This window comes from Paramacrobiotus metropolitanus, unplaced genomic scaffold (genome assembly GCF_019649055.1).
Source record: "Paramacrobiotus metropolitanus isolate TYO unplaced genomic scaffold, Prichtersi_v1.0 Parri_scaffold0000441, whole genome shotgun sequence".
Classification (NCBI taxonomy): Eukaryota; Metazoa; Tardigrada; class Eutardigrada; order Parachela; family Macrobiotidae; genus Paramacrobiotus; species Paramacrobiotus metropolitanus.
The window spans coordinates 1-22110 of NW_026570661.1; the positions used below are offsets into that span (position 1 = coordinate 1).

At 43.4% G+C, this 22110-nt stretch overlaps 2 long non-coding RNA genes across 2 annotated transcripts; both read right to left on the minus strand.

Annotated features, from left to right (window-relative positions):
- Positions 1-686: 686 nt before the first annotated feature.
- LOC129602403 (uncharacterized) lies at positions 687-1218 on the minus strand. Its single transcript, XR_008692404.1, has 3 exons — positions 1085-1218; positions 915-1016; positions 687-846 (listed from the first exon to the last, which is right to left on the minus strand). It is a non-coding gene; the product is annotated as an uncharacterized LOC129602403 (long non-coding RNA).
- Positions 1219-2573: 1355 nt separating this feature from the next.
- Positions 2574-20505, minus strand: LOC129602402 (uncharacterized). Its single transcript, XR_008692403.1, has 3 exons — positions 20397-20505; positions 19968-20038; positions 2574-2854 (listed from the first exon to the last, which is right to left on the minus strand). It is a non-coding gene; the product is annotated as an uncharacterized LOC129602402 (long non-coding RNA).
- Positions 20506-22110: the final 1605 nt, after the last annotated feature.

The following is a 22110-nucleotide window of genomic DNA, read 5'->3' on the forward strand; positions in this document are numbered from 1 at the left end:
GTAGAATACACAGACATCCACTGCCAGGAACACCCCAGGGGTCCGTACAGTACCACCTGCCTGTATATACAGTACCACCTGCCTATAATTAACTTTTTAATTACTTTTAATTAAATTAAACAATAGAGTACAGTAATTTACATTAATTTCATTAAGTTACGTAATTCATTAGTGGAAACAATGGTTAATTTTCATTTTTTCTAATTAACGAGTTAAAAAATACGAGTATAAATGAAAAAATGCGGCGAGTACAGTAATTTTAATGAAAAATTTGCACTCTTTTATCCTTGTCACCAAAAACATGAAAGATGAACCCCGTACCACTTCCGCAATGGATCATATGCAATAACAATGTTCGCTACATGCAACAATTTTATCCCAGAGTAACATCCCCGTGCCACGCATACAACATTTAACCCCGGTACCGCTCGCATAACTAAAACAACAAATCATCCCTGTCACCACGCGCACAACAAAACACATGACATGACCACAACCGATGCATTAACAAATAGCAATGATGAATCCGCATATCCACGCTCCGACCCACGTATGTACCTGCAAATATACGAGTATTATGTACACATAATAAATACAAGTGTGAACAATATTTCTTTAAAGCATTGCACTACAGCTTGCGTCTGCCACCACGGTTCTTGTTCGGGTGCATATCCACAATCGGACGCTGCACAACGCATCCATTCGGTGCGACAAAGCCACCCAACAGTTGAGGCGCTGGCTGCTGAACAGGACCGACAGCGACATCACGTCCACGCTCCCGCATAAATGCCATATCAGAACTGTGTCCTCCCAGCGCATCCAGCCATGGGGTTGCACTTCGTGGCGCTAAAATACATAAAATCACAGTTATACAGATAAATGTTTGCTAAGTACTGTAGTTGTGTAGTATGTACCAGGAGCTGTTTGGGCAAGTGCGGAAGCCGGCAGGCTCGGATTCACTCCATTAGGACGTCCCAAGCAAATGCGCTTGGCGCCACCCGTGCCACGACGACGAACTAAACAAAGTCCAAAATTTAACGTTATGTACGAGCACACACCATTACAAGAATTGAAAATACAGTACCTGGTTGAACAGAGCGTGCTGGGGATGGACTCGGTGACTGCGCACAGGCTGGTGAAGCTGGTCGTGTACTGTGGGATCCACGCATTCCACGTGGTGCTCGACCACGCCGTCCTCCACGTGAGCATACAGCAGTATCTGGTTGAACAGAGCGTGCTGGGGGTGGACTCGGTGACTGCGCACGGGCTGGTGGAGCTGGTCGTGTATCCTGTGATCCACGCATTCCACGAGGTGCACGTCCGCGTCGTGCTCCACGTGAACATGCGGCAGTTCCCTTGTTCGTAAGGGAGATCGAGTGCTCTGCACTTTCATGCCCGCCAATTCACGCGCGCTTAACCAGTTGCTTTTTGCAGCAACAGAGCCGCGAGCAGGTTCCGCTAAACATACAGATATGTAGAAATGCACATAATTATTGTGAAATTTGCATCTTACCGGTTGGTTCTGATGATTGTTCAGGCTCAGCAGTCGCTGGTGTCGGTGCAAGCACTCGGACAGGTACGGCAACACGCTTGCCAAGAATAGCGGTCCCGCGGATGGAGCCGGCGCCACGTTTATCTATAACAGTAACTTCAAAAATAACATTAGTACTTAATACAAAACAGTACTTACGTTGAGTCGGGGCCGGTGGTGCCTGCACGTGGGTGTCACTCTCATCGTCCGAAGACGATTCCATCACCATGGGACGCTTTCCTGCACGTTGAACCACTACGGGCAGTGCAGCCGACAACGCAGAACGCTCGGGACTGGGACCTGACACGGGAATACGTCCCAACCGTAGTTCCTCCAGGTACTCTAGGAACTGGTCCAACGTGCCATGGGGTTAAATTCCTTAATATTCAGCCAGTTTTCACCCCGCGCATACTGTGCCAGAGCCGTGTCTTCACGCCGCAAAGTTTTCCGCTTGGCATGTGCGGCACACGCTGCTCCTTTCGTCAAGCACTCGATTACGAAGCGCTCGGCCACTTCCTGTAGTAGACCAAGTGCTCCAACTTGCATGCGCATTTCTGGATTCCTCGTCCAGGTGAGCACACGCACAACGCGTTGGAATGCTAGCCGCGGCAGAAAAACTTCTACAGGGTTCATTTGGCGATACTTGTCACGTAATGCAGCACGACCGAGCCGTTTCGTCACAATGCGCGATGGATCCGGGCGGCGAGTGGAGCGGTCGCGTGGGTCGGCACTAGCACCGATCTGCGGAACACGGTCCGGGTCTGCGCTTGGTTCAACTGGATGATCCGTGAAGGCGTCCAACTCGTACTCATCATCGTGCGCCTCCGCTCGGCGCGGCTATCTGCCACGTCTGACTGGTGATCAAGGTGCAGTTCTTCTGCCTCTGGCCCAACGTAAATGCACGCACCCATCAGTCTGATTGCAGCCATCTGGGTACTAAAAGATAAAAATTAAGGTAGTTATCAATATTTGCACCAGATACTGTTAACTTTATAGCACATACTCGTGTGAAAATTCAGCAGCATTAAAACCAATTTTAGGAACACCATCACCCGCTGAAAACTCAACGCGATGCACTGGATCAAACGGCAGCGGAGGTGAAGGCGTGCGCACATGCTGCTCGGGAGGCAGCTGTCGGACTGGGGTCGGTGGTCGAATGCTTACGCTCTCTTCATCGGAAGACGAGTCACTCTCTCCGATATCAGACGTCAACGGTTTACCACTCTTACGATAACGCACACGTTCCGGAGACGATGGGGGTGTGGTACGAGGCAGCCCGGTTGAGACGGGAAGCTGCTCCGGGGTCTCCATGGAATCATCCATCTTCAACAAAACAGAGATTAATGCGTCAATAACAAAGAAAATGCGTCGAATACTGCTCTGAAGTATCCTAGATTATAATTTCTATGTATAAATACAGTACATATGAATAACGTAAAATTTCGATTTTAGTATGCAACTTGAGCTACGAGCAGAAGACCAGAACGTGATGCCAACCAAAATCGAATTTTTATTATTTCGTAAAAATCCGTACAGTAACAATGTCTTTACACCTCAGAATACGTCGCTATCGCAGTAAAATGCACCGAATACTGCATCCTACATTACAACCTATGTATAAGTACAGTACATATGAATAATGTAAAATTTCGATTTTAGTATGCAACTTGATCTACGAACACAATACCAGAACGTGATGCCAACCAAAATCGAATTTTTATTATTTCGTAAAAATCTGTACAGTAATTAGTTTTTTTACACCGCAGAACGTAACATATCACAAAAACAGAAGATCACAGTATCAAAAATGGAAGAGCAGACATCAAAGATTCAAACTACAGAATCTGTACAGAAACAAGTATGTACAAAATCAGAATTAATTTGTACAAAAAGCATATGTACAGTAATTACAGGTCGGTATGCTCATTAACCACCGACATTTCGGTACTCTCGGTACTGATAGCGTGGGCTACAGGAGCCACGGCGCACCGGCGTCGAAAGAACATTACGGCACTTGAAATTGCCGCCGCTGCAACGATTACACCGATAATGGCGTAGACCACGTTGGGGGCGTTGACTGCGGAGTCATGATCCTCGGGTGCTGGCGTTGTCAGTAGCATTGGAGGCTTATCCGCTGGGCTCGACGCTGTCCCGGTGGGCGATAAACCCGTGCCCATGTCCGTGGTGTTCAGCGGAACCTTTGGCGTGGCTGTGAAGGGAACACGGCCGCAGTCTGACAAGACCGTAAAGTTAACGGTCGACGGTTCCGTACACTCTAGAACCGGATTGCCACGTGCGTCGAAAAGGCGGAGTCGCGGAAAATACCGGCTGAGTGCAGCATACGGAACACCGTACAGACGGTTGCTCTGAAACAGGATAACCTGCACCCACTGTTCCGGGCTGCGCGGGGTAGGCACTGTAGTCAAATCCCGCCCCCACAGTTCATCACGCCTTCGATGCGCTCGCACTGACAGTGATTCAGACAGCGCGACCATACACCGTGCGCGCTACTGACCACTGACAGCAAGAGCAATACTTGCAGTAGGCGTTCCATCTGCAACAAAACATTCAGTCAGCAGTAAAGTAACTTTGAATGCACATTCAGACAAAACACACGCACACACACATTGGACTCGGACACACGTTCACTTACCTCCTCACATATACGTACACATACAGTACTTTTGCCGATTTACCGTGCCACTGCGGACACTTTTGCCGTTATTTTCACGCGAGTTTAAAAATGTCTTTAGAAAACGCCGCTAACGCTCTGTTTCCCGTCGGAACTGGGGAACGCATGATGAAGAACGGAGTCGTATACTACAGTACTGTTCAACAGGACGACGTTCTTATGCTACAGGGTGTCTATCGTGATTTGGTGGCACGTTTCGAAGACGCCCAGAAGTACTATCCCGATCTCACAATCGGTGTTAGAGTGCAGTTTGTGAAGGAAACCTGGTTCCATCAACAACCGCTTGGAGAAGTAGCATTTGCACTATATCCAAAAGAGGAAAAAGGCACTAATATCGCCTTCCGAGAGAATCCAACAAAATGTACCGAAGAAAATTGGAAAGAATGGCGCCCTATTGTTCGCGATTTGGCACACGGTCGTATGCGTAATTATCTAAAGTACCAAGTGAAAAATGGCGCAAAGACTGCCCGAGTGCCGGCTACCGCATCCAACAGGTTATTACTTTTGAATGTCCCGACGGGAGCGGTGTTAAAGCTTGGAATGAAACATGCACTGGTGTATGTGACGCCGATGATGACATCGGACCTCCCGCACCAAAATTTGATTATTTCTACCAACGCGTGGACAAGTTCGAAAAGCTGAAGAAACTGGAACAGGGACGTGTTCCGTTCACTCAACCAGCCGACCTGGGGGAAGAAAAACGGGACACTATTGCAGGGTTTACACCACCGGTATATCCGTCTTGGGGCGACGAGTTTGACGGAAAGCCAGCTGACTTACTCATTTTTGACGATGCCAACTGATCCACCACGAGTGGCAAGTTTTTGTTGTGTAAATTCAGTTTGAAATTTCCGGTTTGAAATCAAATTTTTAATTTTGAAATTTTTTGATCCATAGAAACCATGGACCCTGAAACGCCACCACCGATTCCCGTAGAGGAAAAGAACTCGCGGGGAATACTCATTTGGGCTCTATTTTACGCCATACCGTTTGTGTTTTCTCAACTTTTCCGCTTAGGTGCTGTCATTGTATTAAGAGTTACTGATCGATTTCCTATCCACAACATCATTATGCCTCTGATTTCGTTTGTTTTAAATGAATCACGTCGTTTGCTACTCGGACGTAATAATGGAAGTGCAGTTGAATGATGTGTTTTATCACCCAACTTCTATGTTAATCAGTGGGAATTCTGGTTCTGGTAAAACCACGTTTGTGGCAAATATTCTCCGATTTAATAAACTCTCGCAAGTTCCGGAACGGGTTTATTGGTTTTATAAGCAGTATCAGTCCTTATACGATCAACTTGTAAAGGAAGGATTTCCAATTACTTTTATCGAAGGTTTGCCAGAAGAAATTTCAAAGCCGAATTTTTTTGATAAAAACAAGTTAATGTTTGTGTGATTGACGACTTACACCTAGAAGAAAAAACGAGCAAACACGTTGCCCAACTATTTTGCAACGGTGGACGCCATTCCAATACAACGGTCATCTATCTGACACAAAATCTGTTTTTTAAGCAGAGTTTTGGTCGAGATATACGGCTAAACGCTAAAGTCATTGTTTGTTTTAAAAATCCTCAGGACCGACAGCAACTACAAATCTTAGGACGCCAACTTTTCCTAATAAACTTAATTATTTCATGGAAGCCGTCACGGCCGCTTTTGAGAAGCCTTTTGGTTATATTGTAATTGATTTGCAACACAATATAAGCGATCGATATCGGCTGAAATCGTCGATCTTCGGAGAGAACTTTCCTGGCTATACCGAAGTTTATCTACCGGCATAATGGAGCGAAGTAAAACCGTTTCCAATATTGATTTATTGTCATCAATAGCTAAGAGCAAGCCGAAACTTGCGAAAGCGATTATTAAAAATTCGGAAGACACTTTGATTGATGCCATTTCTGAATGTGCTCTCCAGATTGTTGAAGGCACGGTTCCCGTTTCTGAATCATCGAAAGCTCAACGAGTTCGACGTTTATTGCCCTATTTAAAGTTATTGTCTAAAAAGTCTGTGTCCAGAAAAACTAAACGAAGTTTTCTGTTAGCAAAAGGCTTTGCTTTATTGTCTTTAATCCTGCCTCCTGTGCTTAATTTTGTTTTGGGAAACGCTTGAAAATGGCACGACGAATGTTTTTGTTAAATGAAGAACAGCTACGTGCTGTCAGGAAATCCCGAAGCCTGTCTCCCGTGCCTGTACAGCCTACACATGCTCATCTGGACTATTATGCGAGTCCATTGACCAAGTCATACCGAGATATGACAAACTCACTGCAGAATCCGACAATGACTAGCAGACAGCGTTTAAATGCCCATAGCGACGCTATGGAACGGTACAACAATTATATAGGACAGGCTACACTGCCTATGCAGCAGCATCCAGCGCAGCATCCTTTCGACGAAACTGATGCTGCAACGCATGGTAGCGATAAGTCCACAGATAGAGTGGTTTTTCTACTACCAGAGAAGCAACAGAACAACGCACGCCATTTGCTAACGCACTTACAAGAGTACGGTCATTTTTCAATTGGGAAAAACCTGGAACTTGCAGTAAACGGGATTTTGAAAAACGGTACGAACGTTGTGGATTTAATCCGTTGGCTAACTACACCTACAAATCCAGGACCTTCACAAACTCCTCCAAATGGAATAGAAGAAGTATTCGAGGCAATGAAAAGTTGCAATGCGCCGGCTACGTTATTGCCGAATATGCAGCGTCGTAGAGCATATTTAGATTTTGAACCTTCCGATTTTTCTTTTAATACGCCAGAACGAAACAGCAGTGGCAAACGAAGAAGCAAAGCCACCCCAGTTACGGTTCGAAAAAACTGGAAACATTTTGGCTAAATCATCAAAATTTCGATTTTGGTGTGCATCTATGTTAACAAAGCAACTCTGTTGATTGTATTGCCTACCAAAATCGAATTTTTCCGAGATATGCAAACTGTCGTGTGTGTTCAAGTGTTTAAGAGTCAAATAAATTCCGGAACCAAACGACGTTCTTTTTCCGCATTTTAATAGATAACCTTATACATAGGCAGAGAATATTGCTGCTTTTTCGGCATATGCTTCAAACATTTTCGAGGGTTTTTACACACATGCAATTTCCTCTTAGCAAAAGCATACAGCATTTTATCATTGAATTGCAGTCTTTTGGGGTATTCAAACTTATTTACAATTTCACGTAACGTAAGACCGCGACAAGAGTAATAAAGAAAAAATACAGAGAAGAGACCACAAAGTTTAGACTGAGGATGTTGGAGTTGGATCCGATTCTCCTGATAATGTCCATTGGTAGCCGGAAAATTTTCCGAGATAAATTTGTCAAACTCCATGCCGTAAAATAAAGAAGACTTACCAAAAGAATCAAAGAAAACGACATTTTTACTGTTCTTAGCAAATATAGCTAGCCAGTGCTGTCCGGGTTCCGCGTGCTTGTCCGAGTTCACAATCAGTGCGAGCGGAAATTTTGGACTGGACACGGTTGGTAGCGTGTCTCGTGAGAACACTCCGAGGAATATTCTCTGAAGACAGCTATCGTGCTGCACGATATCTAGAAGCTTGATATTATTCATGTTTAAGCACGTTTGTATGGGCAATAAACGTTCCGTCGTGCGTCAATTTCTACGAGGGCGTTCTTATTGAAATAGACCAATACGGAAAGAGTGGCAGTCGTTTGAGCCGAAAAAAGATAAGGACAATCCTAGAACTCCTTTTTTCGTAGGATTTATGCACGTGTGGTCTCCAATATCAGGTTCAAGGTTAAAACCGAAAATTGCATAACCTTTGGCCCAATCTTTTTTGATCAAACGCCAGTGTTGAGTTCTTGTAAATCATACCAGTTGTTTCCAAGAGACTCAGGTACCCGTCGCGTGTGTTTGTAGCTGAAACCTCTAAGGCTTTCCCAGGAAACGGTTCGGAATTGACATAAGTGATAATCTGGCTCAGTTCATAGGGCTGAAAATTATACGGGTTGCGAGTTAAGTTTCCTCCAACGGCCTCCGACAAAACTAGAGCAACGAAAAGTTGCTTAGGGATGACTCCCCGAAATAAGTCGTCGCGAGACCAATGACTGCTTCCAGATGGGATGGTCATCTCGAGAACATGTGATTCCACGTAAGGAATCATTACATTTCGTTTTTGAAGCATAATCTCATGAGCCAACAAAAACTCAGGGTCCAGCTTGACTTTGCGCAGTTTAAGCGTTGCCCGTTTTATGACAATTTTCAAATCAAGTGGCGCTTGAGGACAAAGCAACGCAAACTTGTCTTTCGATCGTGCCAATACTAATTTCAAGTCCACTTTAGGTGGAATAAGACGTGATTGGTTCGCTAAGTCACTAGGAAATTTCATAAATAAATGCCATGAATTTCCGCCCTCGATCATGCCACGGCGCGTAAGGAACCCATCATTCAAAACTAGATTGTTTGGATTAGCTGCAGGCAGTGTAATATAATTCACGTCAAAGCTTCCGGCAGTGTCCAAAACAAAACCAGAGCTTAACAGCTGTGTTCGACCTTCAGAGCCAAAATTCAATAGGTTTTCGAAGTAGGATGAGTAATGTGATAAGGAAGGAACAGATGAAACAGTCTCACTGTTTAATAAAAGTTCATGTCCGCTAAATAGGCTACGTGTAAAGTTGTTAACGACGCCCCAGTTCAAATCAGCGGCAGGAGCGGCTCCTGCAGTTGTTAAAACAGTTACATCCAGTAAAATAGTGCTGTTTGCTAGATCTATCATTTCCTCTGGGGTTCCCGGAACCTCCCAAGCAATCGTATCCACGTTCAAAGTATTTCCTATTGGATTATAGGAAACATACTTCGCGGATTCGATTGCCGTTTGAGTAGGCGGCAAAGAAAAATGGTCCAATTCCGATTTTAAACACAAAGGTGTATTAGCATCCATTCTCGTGAGAGTTAGCGTAATAATCCCGAAAGCGGAACGCGCATACGCTTCTTCTTGCGCAAACGTTTATGAACTCTTCGTTTTCGGCTACGTCTTTTATGAGAATGCTTCTTCGGTTTGGTAAAGGGAGCTGGCTTGGACTTGCGCGAGCGTCGTCTGCGCTTCTTTTTTACGATTCCGTGTAGCTGTCCTTTGAGCTTTGATTTTGTGGTCCGGCGTTTCCGGCGCTTTTTGCCCCCCCCCCTTTTTTTGAATATCAGACATCATGTTACCGACAGCTTCTCTCGTTCGATTTTGAGCTGAATCTAATAACGTTGTCTTGTTCTGTAGAACATCAGAAACAACGTTTCTACCCAGACGAACCAGATTAGGATAAATAATATTTTTTGCTGTCCTAGCAAGGCTGCCAAAAAATTTCCAAGCGAACCGTATCCGTGCTGCACATGTCCAACCGCGCTGCCATGTTGCGGTGAAAGAAGGTGCACGTAAACTTGCGCAGGAATCGCAAAACTTGAAATCTCATCCATTATTTACGGCGAAAATGTAATTGCAAAACTGAAACACCTTTCTCAAATTCAACAGACTCTCCATCTAAACTGGTGATCGAGACTGAAATGCGATCAAACTGAGTGTTCTCAACGCTGATATATTTCAAAGATGAAGGAACGAATGCGCTTCCGTCTGCAACACTTTTTCGAGATAAAACAGCCAATAGAGAAACGCGTGTTCTGTTAAACACTTGGCTGCGAACCAAGTCGCTAAACACGCACAAGGTGTCACGAGTTATCGATCGGGGTTTTGGACACTGTAAGTAGCACAGTGCTACTTCAAATTCTCGCAGTAGCTGAACATAACTCGGTAAAAGCACAACGAATTCCGACGCCGTGTTTCCAATGCCACTATCAGATGTCAAGGTGATATAGAAATCATCCATTCTTAAATATTCGAAATTGGTATGCAATATGATGCGCTATAGTCGTGTGAGTTTAGCACTGCACACCAAAATCGAATTTTTCAAATTAACTGAAGTCCATACCGCTTAAGTTGACTTAAAGTGATCCATTTGTCGAACTTTTTATTCCAGCCAACAAAACGTATCAAAACTTTGTTGCCTTTCTTAGATAAAACAGCAATTTCAGCAGTCTCTGGTGTATTTTTTGGGACTTTCTGCAGTTCCCAAACGTAAAATCGTCCTTCTAACATTTCACGTTTCAAATCTTCCACTCGGAACATGGTTATGCCATCATGGGCTTCAACAGCTTTAACTTTGTAAATTTCTATTGACCACCCTGGAGTATATCCTTTTTCCATTGCCGTCTTCTTCAAAGACAGACGCACAAAATCTCCTAATTTTGGAATTTCCGTGCTTAGTTTCTTGTGTGCATATTTGATTTTGTCCTTGTAAATGATCTTGTGAAATTCTTCTGCATTTTCAGCCGTTATTTCTGATGGCTTATGGTATCCTAAACTTCTATGTGGGCTGTTGTTGTATGCGTCCACGAGTTTCTGAATTACATCAATCCATCTTTTCGTTCGATTATGCGTAAAATAACGGAACAATCTAGTCGATAAGGTGCGATTCAGACGTTCAACTTGGCCAGCTTTAATTTCTGCATTATTAGTAGAGAAATGAAGAATTTGATGCTGATTTAACAAAGACTTGACATCAGTATTATAAAATTCGGTTCCCAGATCGGTTTGGAATTTTTTGGAAACGGTCCACAACGATTAAATATTACTTGTAAAGCATCACGTACTTCAGAGGCAGTCTTCCGCTTAATCGGTTCCACCCATGCATACCGAGTAAAACAATCTTCCACGACTAACAAAAAATTATACCCATCATTAACAGATACATACGCACTGTAGTCTATTAAGTCCGCTTGGAACTGTTCGTTAGGACCGGAAACAACAAAATTGAGACGAGGAAAGTGTTTGCGAACTGGTTTATGTAGCGTGTAGGCCGGCTGTTTGCGCAGGAACTCTTTCACGGTGTCCGTCGACAATTTTATATTGCTCTGCTTGCTGGCCTCTCGGTGCAATGCTTGTATTCCACCGTAACCACCCGGCGACGCCACGTCAAAATAAATTCTTCTCAGCAAGTTTTCCATGAATAATCTTTAGCAGACGCTTATCAACCCCCTTGGGAATAGTGCCATCTAGAAACTGCTTTCGAATTTGGGATCTCCACACAGTTAATGACTTATAGAACATTATGCAGTCGCAGACTTGAACAGATTTCCCGGTATACTGTTCCACAACAAGAATAAACAACTCACGCAGTAATCGCTTGTCAACGGAGTTTGCAATTTCATAGAAGTGAGCAGACTTATAGCAATGATCGTCGACACGATTGCCACAAGTATGCTGATCGTCGATACGATAACATCCGCGGCAACACATACGTTCGCTTTTCAAAAACTGACAATTGATGAGAAAGCTGAACAGATATTTAAACGCAGCAGTGCATCTCTTAAAAATGATTTGTTTATCGCAACAGACATCCAGACGCTGATCGCAAGCGACACACAACCCCGTAATCAACTCGTATTTTAATTTCCCATAATTGTTCGATTTCAGAGACGACATGATTACAAGCGTACAGTGTTAGACAAGAACAATGAAATTTAGCAGCTATTCATGCACAAAATATTCTTCCCCATCAACGTCCTCAGTCAGCATTGCAGGATTGAAACGTTCAAGCAACTGATTTACAACTTCAAATTCAAGTGAGCCGATACTAGGAAAAGGGATACCATGATAACCAAGCGGATACGTCACAAAATCACGACCAATAGCACGACTGGTAAACGTACAGCCTATACGGCGAACAAGAGGCACTGTCTGTATTGTCAAGTTATCTGTATTCTTTTTGAATGTTATACTTTCGCATGCAGTAACTTGGGACGGCCCTGTCCCGAACATCATAGACTTCAGAACACCAATGTTGACCCGTTCCTTCAACCCGTCAGACTTAGGAATCCCTTTACACTTTATACGCTGTTCTCCACTGCTGAGGAGCTGACAGTAGGTTTTCTTTGCCAGTGCAGCCCACTCCACGAAATGCTCACCGCCGAGGTCATCGGACAAATCGCCTAGTAGATCGCCTGTAGGAGGATCTGGCTCGCCCGGGGTGCTCACGAACATCACGGAATCCGTGTCACAGTAGAGCAAACGATCACCAACAAGCCGTAAAGCTTTAAGGAGTTTGAGTTGGCCGTACTCGGTGGTAAATTTACCAATGTACGGATTTGTTCGCTTGTTAGGCGCAACCTGTGCACAAATTTGAAATGATAACTCAATCGGGAATGCTAATAAAAACCCTTTGCACATTTCATACCCATGCGGCTTTCTCTTCGTACGTCACATCGATACACTTTCCATCGTTGACCATACGAATGTCGTTGGTAATATAACGACTGTTGAAAACGATGTCCTTCATTTCCTTGTACGTTCGGCAGTACGTATTTTGGCGGTACACGGCTTTCATAACAAATCTATTAAGAAATATGAATTAAGAAATGTTTAACATTCTTAATTCACATTTCTTACCTTCCCCAGACTTGGTTGACAAACGTTTTAGCTGCCGCGCGCATCCCCGGATTGTTGGTAACTTCGTCGGGGGTGAAAATAATTCCCAAAACTTCTTCATATTTCCTGCAGAACTCTTGCTTCTGTTCATCAGTGATAACATGTGCGGGAAAGTCACTTGTAACTATTTTCGTACGAATGAGATCCAAAATAAATTTGGCAAATACGCCGCCGGTTTTGCTTTCCGGGTTATATTTACTGCTGTTAGGAAAATGGTGAATCTCAAAAACGCGACGAATGATGTAGCCGTCTTCAACTGCCTGCTCCAGAAGCGGTGTAGTCCAAGCCCCTTCGAATGCCCGTTGTCGATAATCATGGGTGCACGGCTTTGCGATGTTCAATTCTTCAGAACACGTACGACATAATGTGTACACCGTACGACCATCAGCCAATCGGAGCGGGAGAGTAGGTATGAATAAATCATACGGTGGCCATACTTCGCAATACACAACTCCAAACCAATCTTTAATGTTAAAAGGCTCGCCCGGTTTGTGGAAGTTAGTGAATCGGATCTCAGGATGGCCAACAGGATACTGGTCGAAGACCATAATGGACGGATACAGTGAAATAAAATCCAAGACTTTTCCTTTGGATCCTTCAGGGATTTCTTTGTACATGCAAAAATGTCTGTCCGACCTCCAAACAAGTAGTCACGCACATTTAAACGCGGTCGGAAATTCGGCTCTGCTACGATCTCGCCAGCTTTCAGCTTTTCATCGTACTCGCACTCCCAAATTGTTGTCAATATTACAGGAACGTCCGCGTATGGATCCGTAACAGTGCGAGCAAAGTTATTAAGGTATGCTTCGCTTTGCGCGACTTCTTCACGAAGTGTGCCAAAGGTCTTCATTCTCACCGTGTTAACTTTCTTCGGGTTTGGAAAGCATTTGGGGCATCCATGCCAGAAACAACCGTAGAACTGGTAGGCTGTTCTTGTTGCAGCGCACCACCCGTCGACAGGTATCCTTCCGAAATACTTCTCACCTTCCGCAGACCTAACTGTTTGGATCGGCTCGTCGAGCCGACGAGCACGGTCGGAAATCCAAAGTAGCGCTTTCGTGCTTTGATTCTGGGTACTTCCGTATCCGCCTGGTGGTGGTATACCAATGGTATCAGCCTGAAGGTAGTGCACTTGAAACGCTTTGATCACAGCAGACGGACTTGTAGGTTCATCAAATGGATCCAGACCCGGAAACTGCTTCTCGAATGAAGCTCGCGTAATTTTGCAGCACTCGCGGAGAACCAGAACATCATTGACGCAATACTTCTCACATTCATCCATCAGGTTGTAGGTGTCACCATGAATTTCTTTGGCTTCATTGTACCAGGCCTCGAACTCTTGTTTCTTCTTGGCAGACATACGCTCCATGTCGAAATACTGCTTATCTGCAAAAATTCGATTTTGGTAGGCAGTACTGTATTGGATACCTACGAAAAACTCTGATGCAGACCAAATTCGAATTTTTTGTACCTGGTATCCAGCCAACATAATTTTCGTTTTCAGGAATGTTGAAGGTGTACGGAAAAAACCCTTTTAGCACTAGATGACTTATTCCCAGGTCTTTTGGGAGCTCGGCTAAGGACCGCGGCATGAATGATAACGTATCCACAAACCGTGCGTTGATTCCTGGAATTTTGACGAGTGTTAAACTAGCACCATCTTGAATCTTTGTAACATAATGTCCTTGACTTTCGAGGGATTTCAGTATAAAGTAGTTGTCGTATTTCCGCCCGTTGTGCGATAGGAATGTACACTGACGTGTGTTTTTGAAAATCCAACTTAACATATCATCCGCACAGGCACGGCCACGGAAACGCATAACAAACGAATCGTCGTCAAGGCACATCAAGGCCGCCATGTTCGGATAGTGGTAACGACTGCTATCCAATCCGGCCTCAAAATCAAAAACAAATTTCTTGCTTGTAAATTTCGATGGCTTTCTTGCCATGGCAGTTTCATCAATTGAAGCACTTGATCCACTTTCACTTGCACTTTCACTCAGGCGCTGTTCTTCAATGGACGATGTCGTTGAACTGGATCCTTCGAGTGTGCTATCGGTCTCCGATGATTCTTGTTCCTCGTCGGTGTCATCGTCGGAACCATCGTCAGAATCCAAAATGATTGCTTTGGCAACTTTTTTCTTTGGCTTTACCTTCTTGGCCTTTTCCCCAGAAAGAATGTAACAGAGGTGCCCAGTTGGTACAAATTCTTTGCAGTTCGTACACAGGTGGGTGTAACATTGATGTGGATCAGAACACAGGTTGCTGTTTGGATTGCTGACGTAACCCTTACAATCTTTACAACGGCGCCAGACTTCACATACCGTCCGTGTACCAGTTCTGTAACCATTCTTCGTCTTGTGATTCTCGAAGCATCGAATGGATCGAAACGATCGACAGCAGTCACCACAAAAGCGTCCATCCGGTTCCAAAGGACTATATTTACTGACACATCCAATCTGAGTGCACATATGACAGACGCCAAAGCATCGATGCCTGCGCTTATCACTGTAAAGCTACCGCAGATATCGCAACGGCCAGTAAATCCCAGTAGCGTATGTGGTTTAACGACGGCATCAAAATGATTGTTATGAAAGATCAACATGACGAGATTCTTGCAATAAGGGGAGTCGTAAGACTCGGCAAACTGGAGATCAGCATCAATGACACGAAGTTGGCAGTCGTACTTTTCCCGCAGTACGCGAGCAAATTTGTCGAGCTCATCGAAACCACAAGGGCCAAGCGGAACTCTTGCTTCCCAACGCAGCTTCTGAGCCAATGTATGCTGAGCTTTTCGGTCAGATCTGCATATGTTCTGATAGGTTCTGTACTTCAAGGCGTGCGCTAGGCAAACAGCGATTGCACGTGAGCAACACAATTCGTTGTTTGGATCATGGAGAACCGACGGTCGAATAACAACAACACACTGTCGCTGTTCGAGGTACTCAGTTATTTTGAAAGATATTCTGTTCTTTTTAATCGAGCGCGTACCATATCCGACTGTGTCTCGACAGTGAACAAACGTACAGCGAAGCGCTTGATCAAACAGGAAATAAGCGTTTCCGCTTCGCATAACTCTTTCAATCGTGTGCACGAGGTAATCTGGAGTTAATTCTCGTGCTGGTAATACCTTACTGGATATGGCGCGATCCGGAAAACTGTGATGCTCGAAAATCAGCCGTACTCTATCGGACGGATACACGTTGTGGCGCTTGTACAGGTAGTCGAGAAGAAAACCGAAAAAATCTTGAGCTGATACAATGCATGAAGCAGGTCATTTGGATCGAGCGGATCGTGGTTGTAGATAGTAAAGGAATCTTCAACCGTATGAAATTGTGGTGCATGGGTGATGTGATGACTTGCAGGGTTAATTTTGAATGGATAACTACAATAATAATTATTTCTTTGTTAAATTTGATGAAATGAATTTATTGATAATCGATGAGCGAACAGCCTTGTGAAATTTTTTGACAACAATTTCGAGATAACATGCAGCAAACTGGAGAATAATTGATTGTTAAATGATATAAGAACTAACAGGAATGGAAAATCGCATGCAATAACAATGTTTCTCTGGAAGAGCGATAATTATGACTGAAAAAATTCATGCAATGATTACTGAAAAATGAGCTTTCAGACCAGTGATCCAACTTACTAAGGATATCGAAATGCATTTTGACGAACAATCGGCGCTGGACCGTCGTAGTACCGAGTACCGTACTGCGTCTGCGGACGGAAACTGACAGGCGTCGGTGGTGCCATATTCAGCTGATCATAGTGCGTTGAAGGAACGTTGTTGACGAAATCTTGCATAAACCGATGCTCCATTTGCTGACGCTGCTGTTGCAGATGATCTACACGTGATGGCTGATTCTGGTACATCGGCGGTTGCTGGTATTCCACAAGGACTGGAGAACCAGTATAACGGTTCCCATCTACCAATGCAGCCACGACTGTACGACTTTAACAGTAAGATTCTACAGTACCGCATCTTACCGTATACATCAGATGCCGATCGGAAGCCACCACCACTTGGTTCTATAGCGTACTGCGGAACTTGCTGCGCGGGAAGGTAGGTGCCGTTCCGATTAACGTATCCCGAACCTGATGCGGCACAATCGCTGCGCGGCTGCCCAAAAAACCCGCCGGCAGCAGACGAAGAGTCGTATGCACTGCACTGAGTAGCCGGATAGGTGTTAGACGCATGCAGCTGATGGTGCACTAAAAAATCGATTTTGGTTAGCACCGGCGCCGCACAGTGCGTGTTAAAATCAAGTTGAGTACCAAAATCGAATTTTTTATTTTCATGAATGTAAGCTAATGATTTTATCCTGTGCGACTGAATTAATAAATTAACTCACCCAAGTTTGGATATTTGGCATTCGGATGAGGGATGAATGGCTGAGTAAGCTTTGACTGCACAAACCGACGACGTTTGGACTTCTCGGGCGCATTCGGTGCCTGCCGTCGTTTGGGAGAAGTAGGCGGCGTGTCCAAAACTTGTCCACATCCGGTCTGCACGTATACATCGAGCTGGTTTTCTTTATTTTCACCGTCGCTGGCCAGGTCTTTTAAGATGACATCCATTTCTTTGTCGTCTAGGAAATTCAGGGTCGGTTCTAGGGCGTGAATGGGATCGTACATGTCAGCGTTGCTGTTGACGGTCGGGACTTGATTATCCACAGTCCACACGTCACATCCGAACATGCCATACGGCGGATACTCCTGCTTCTTTGGTGCCGGTCCGAGAATCGCGGTGATACGTTGATAGTTCAATGGATCGAGCACAATCCGGTTGAATTCTGTGTAGTACTTTAACAGATAGCCGAACTGCTGCGCCGTAACAACTTCAGCATAGACAGGGCTGTCGTCAGGACGGATGGGTACAAGATGGACAAAACAATCGTTAATGGAATGAGTAAGACGATCGAAGCCGGTCTGGAACACAGTCTCCTCGAATTCCTGGTAGAAACTCAGCGAGAAGCAGAGCGGTGACTTAGGACTACCGAACAACATAAGGACTGAGCGCTCTTTGGAGAAAGCGCCGTGCAGCTGTTCCTCTTGTGGATAAAACAGCTTGTAGTATAACCCGCAGCAGCTCGACATCTCTTCCGGTGTGGGAAGTAGATAGTCGTGCAGCGTAGGAGTTAACCAACGCCCGGAAGTGCAAAGTGTCCTTTGCAGTTCGAGGGCGGGATTGCTTCGGCCGGGCCATAGCTTAAAACTTGACATATCTCAAGAAAGCAAATAGAACAACATGCGAGTATAACACTTTAAAGCTAAACACGGTTGGAACCGACGAAATAAAAGTTTAGATCCTTGTTGAACGTTAAATGAATTTTGACAATTTATGCGTGGACATTGTCCACATGTTCCGTGCTTGACTGTATTTGTTACTGTGTGTATGTGCCACTAGGTTACTGATGCATTCATGAGATTGGTCGCTTTCAAATCTGAGTCACCACCGAGTACGCCTAAAAATGGCAAGCGCATAAATGCAGCTGCCCTTGAAATTGATATATTGTATTACTTTGTGGATAAGCGCAACGTTCACAGCGGGACATTGCACATCAACCTTTAATATTTTTCAACAGCATTTCCTTTTTCATACCACCCAGTTCGGCTACGTACTTAACAACAGCAGACGCCTTATGGGCGTTAATTTTCCCGTATTCAGATATCAGACATTCAACAATTTTCTTGGCAATGCGCATATTGGATTTGTGTTTGTAGAAATCTTTTGCATTCGATGCGCAGAAATACTTGGACTTCTTAATTAGCTTAATTAACAGCGCCCGTACTGCATCGCTCACTACCAAATCAGACGGGATATCTCTCCCGTAATCAACTGGAACTGCCAGATCTGGTAACAACGCGTTACCATATTCGTCAAAATCGGCTTCATGGGAAAGGCGAAATCCTTGCTCAATAAACTCCTGATCGAAGTCGTACTCTTCCAGAACGTCTGAAGATGCACTATCGCGTGCATCCGGTGGTAGGCTGCGGGATCGCATATATGCACGTCGATTCCCACCATAAAACGTCTCCATACGATCAACTAGTTCACGATCGGTCTCGTTAAGATACTCTGAATGACGCTTCTGATACTCTTCAAACACATTCATCTAAAAAAAATTTTGAAAAATTTCGAATTTGGTATGCATTTATGATGCAACACATCACGTAAAATCGAAGTTGCTTACCAAAATCGAAGTTTTAATTTTATGAATTTTTTCAGTTTTTTCAAGTACACTGTATATGCAACAAAGGAAAACAGTTATTCAAATTATCAAAGCGATAAACGAGATGAAAAAGCGCAGCTGACAATAAATAAAAGCTATGCTGCCATCGTAGCACTTAATCTTACTTATCTCTGCGGGATACCGGCAGATCAACGCACAAAAGAAAACCGTTAAAAACTTTACACTCGAGTTACTCAGCTAATTCGCTGCGACAGTATTTGTACTAATCTGTTTGAAGAAATGATATTAAATTTGACTGTAAACTGATCAACGCTCTTGTGCTGAAGGTGAAAATAATTACTGTAGATGCGCGAACAATGCTTATATTAATGTGCTTAAATACTCGTATGATTATCACCGTACTTATGCGCGCTGTGTACTGTACATATTCTACTATTCTGATGTGCTGTTATGAATAAATACACCACAGTGCGCAATCAAGAGGTATACATAAAGCTTTCACAATCAAGAGATGTACATACACACAGATAAAGCATTCACAAGCAACACGCACATAATTAGTTGCACTTTCATGTACGCATAAATAATGACGGTTCGATAAAGTTAAAAAAGATGGGAATAATATTACGAATGTTGAAACGATGTAATAAAAATAAAATGAAAAATTAGAAAAATTCGGTTATTATTGCAGCATTTTTGTTAAAACACTCGATATTATAAACGTATAAGCGTACATACAATACTGAATAATTGTATCTGTAACACCGGTATGCAGTATTGAATAGCATGTATTAATAGCGCACGTCAGCTTTGCCATTGAAATTCAGTTGGCATTAAATGATTTTGTGAACGGGTAAATGTATCGCACTTATTTGGGAATTACTTTAATATTTTACCCTTAACATTAGTATTTTGCTATATTGTTATAATAATTTATTGAAATTATTCAGCGCAATTATTGCGCGCAAAACACACAGGCACGTACACCACACGCACACGATAGCGCATAACACAATTCCTAGATTTTTTTATTTATTTAAACTTACTTCTGTCGGTATGGGCAGTTCGCGACGTCCAAATGGTAAGGAAATAAAACCGCACGTTATAATGGGCAAATCTGTGATATAAGAGCGCTTATTAATTTAGTACATCTTATTGGCAATAAAAAGTGTGCATATATACGAGTACAAAAGACCGCACAACAACAGTGAATTAATATTATATAAAATATATTTAATAAAAGATTAGTCTACTACAGCAACACGGTGTTGGTACAGCGCGAAAACCAGATAATTTATACGTACTAACACAAAAATATACATAATGTCATAACGTAAAAGACGTACAGTAAGTAGCGAGTATGGCATGCCGCATACGAATTTTTTATAGATATGATAAAGAAATTACGGGAACACGGTGTTGGTGCAGCAATTTATTGTTATTTTATTATGATACTTTATTTTTTAATGGCTTACGGTGAGCGCGTCGCAAAGTTGCTGTCGAGTGCCGGGAAAATAGGTGCGGCACGTTAGCTAGGCGTGGGAAACGTCGCTAGCACAGCAGGGAATCAATCGCCGGTCGTAGAAAAGCCTGCAGAGAAATTTCTAATAAATACATTTAAAAGCAGCAAAATGAACTACGGTAACACGGTGCTGGTACACTGCCAGAAATGCACAAAATTAATATTTATTTTGTTTTAATATTTTAAGTTGTATGCAGAAAGCGATAAACATTGCCCATCAGATACACCACCAGCACACATACGCCAGTGCCAATGCGTTTAAACAGAAAAGCGCTTGGTTGCGAAAATTATTTTATTTTCATTTTATTTTATTTTCATATTTATTTTCGTGATTTTACAGGTGGAAATCAAACCTGCGCGGTAGATACACTTTCTGTGCAGTTTAGGGTGTCAGAAGTGGGATCGAACAGAGAAGCGCTTGTTTGCGTAGTATGTTTTGTAAAAATAAGCTTCTGTGGATGTGCCCCACACTGTACGTACAAAACTGTACGAAGTATACCGTAGCCTCGGTAGTTTTATTTGTTAATTTAAAATTATCTACACTTACAATGTGTAGATATCGTGGAAATGTCCGCGAGGATGCTGCGCTGACGATGGGGAATGCTGGCGCGATACCTGTAAAAAAGTCGCAGATATCAGCACCATTGCCTCTGTGCATTCCCACATCAGGCGCAAAAAACCGTCGGGCAGCGTGCTTTTACATTTTATTAATATTTTAATAAAAGTCCGCACTTACGGTGAGCTGAACTACGGCAACACGGTGCAGATGGATGGAGCGCACACTGTCAGATGACAGTGAAACGGTATCTGCAAAATACCAGTAGATTACAGCACCACAAACACAGTACTGCCGTACAATTGTTCGAAAAAAACCTACCACACGTACATTCATTTATATTTTAATATTAAAAAGTACGTGCAGTACTTACTTGAACGAGAAATCGCGCGGAGAGACGATACGGGAACACAGTGCTGACGCAGCGAGATCCCCAAACAAACTGGCACGTGTGAGTGCCTAAACAAACACACTCCGCGAAAAAACCAACCAAGGCGCACACAAACACAACCCGCACACTGTCCTTCGAAGAAGGATAAAAATCCAAGGAGTAGTACGGCTGGATGAGGGGAAAACGATGGGGTTTTCGTTCACGTAAATTCTAATTAATTTAGAATTTTTAAGATGCCAATTTGTGGCGTTGGCCAAGCCACGCCGTGTGCACGGAGTCTTCAAGACGCTAGCCAAGACAGGAGTCTTTGTGCGCGCAGTGCCCATACTCCGTCCACACATATAGATGTGTATGGTGGCGCTGCTAACAGCGCGCGCGCTTTTTTTTAACTTGTACATATGTGTACATATATGTAATTAGTTAGGTAATTAAGTTTTTTAATTGTACAGTGTGTTTTTTGTTTGTACAGTATGTTTTTTAATTTATTTTAGTATTTTTTTAACTCGTTAATTAGAAAAAATGAAAATTAACCATTGTTTCCACTAATGAATTACGTAACTTAATGAAATTAATGTAAATTACTGTACTCTATTGTTTAATTTAATTAAAAGTAATTAAAAAGTTAATTATAGGCAGGTGGTACTGTATATACAGGCAGGTGGTACTGTACGGACCCCTGGGGTGTTCCTGGCAGTGGATGTCTGTGTATTCTACTAACGC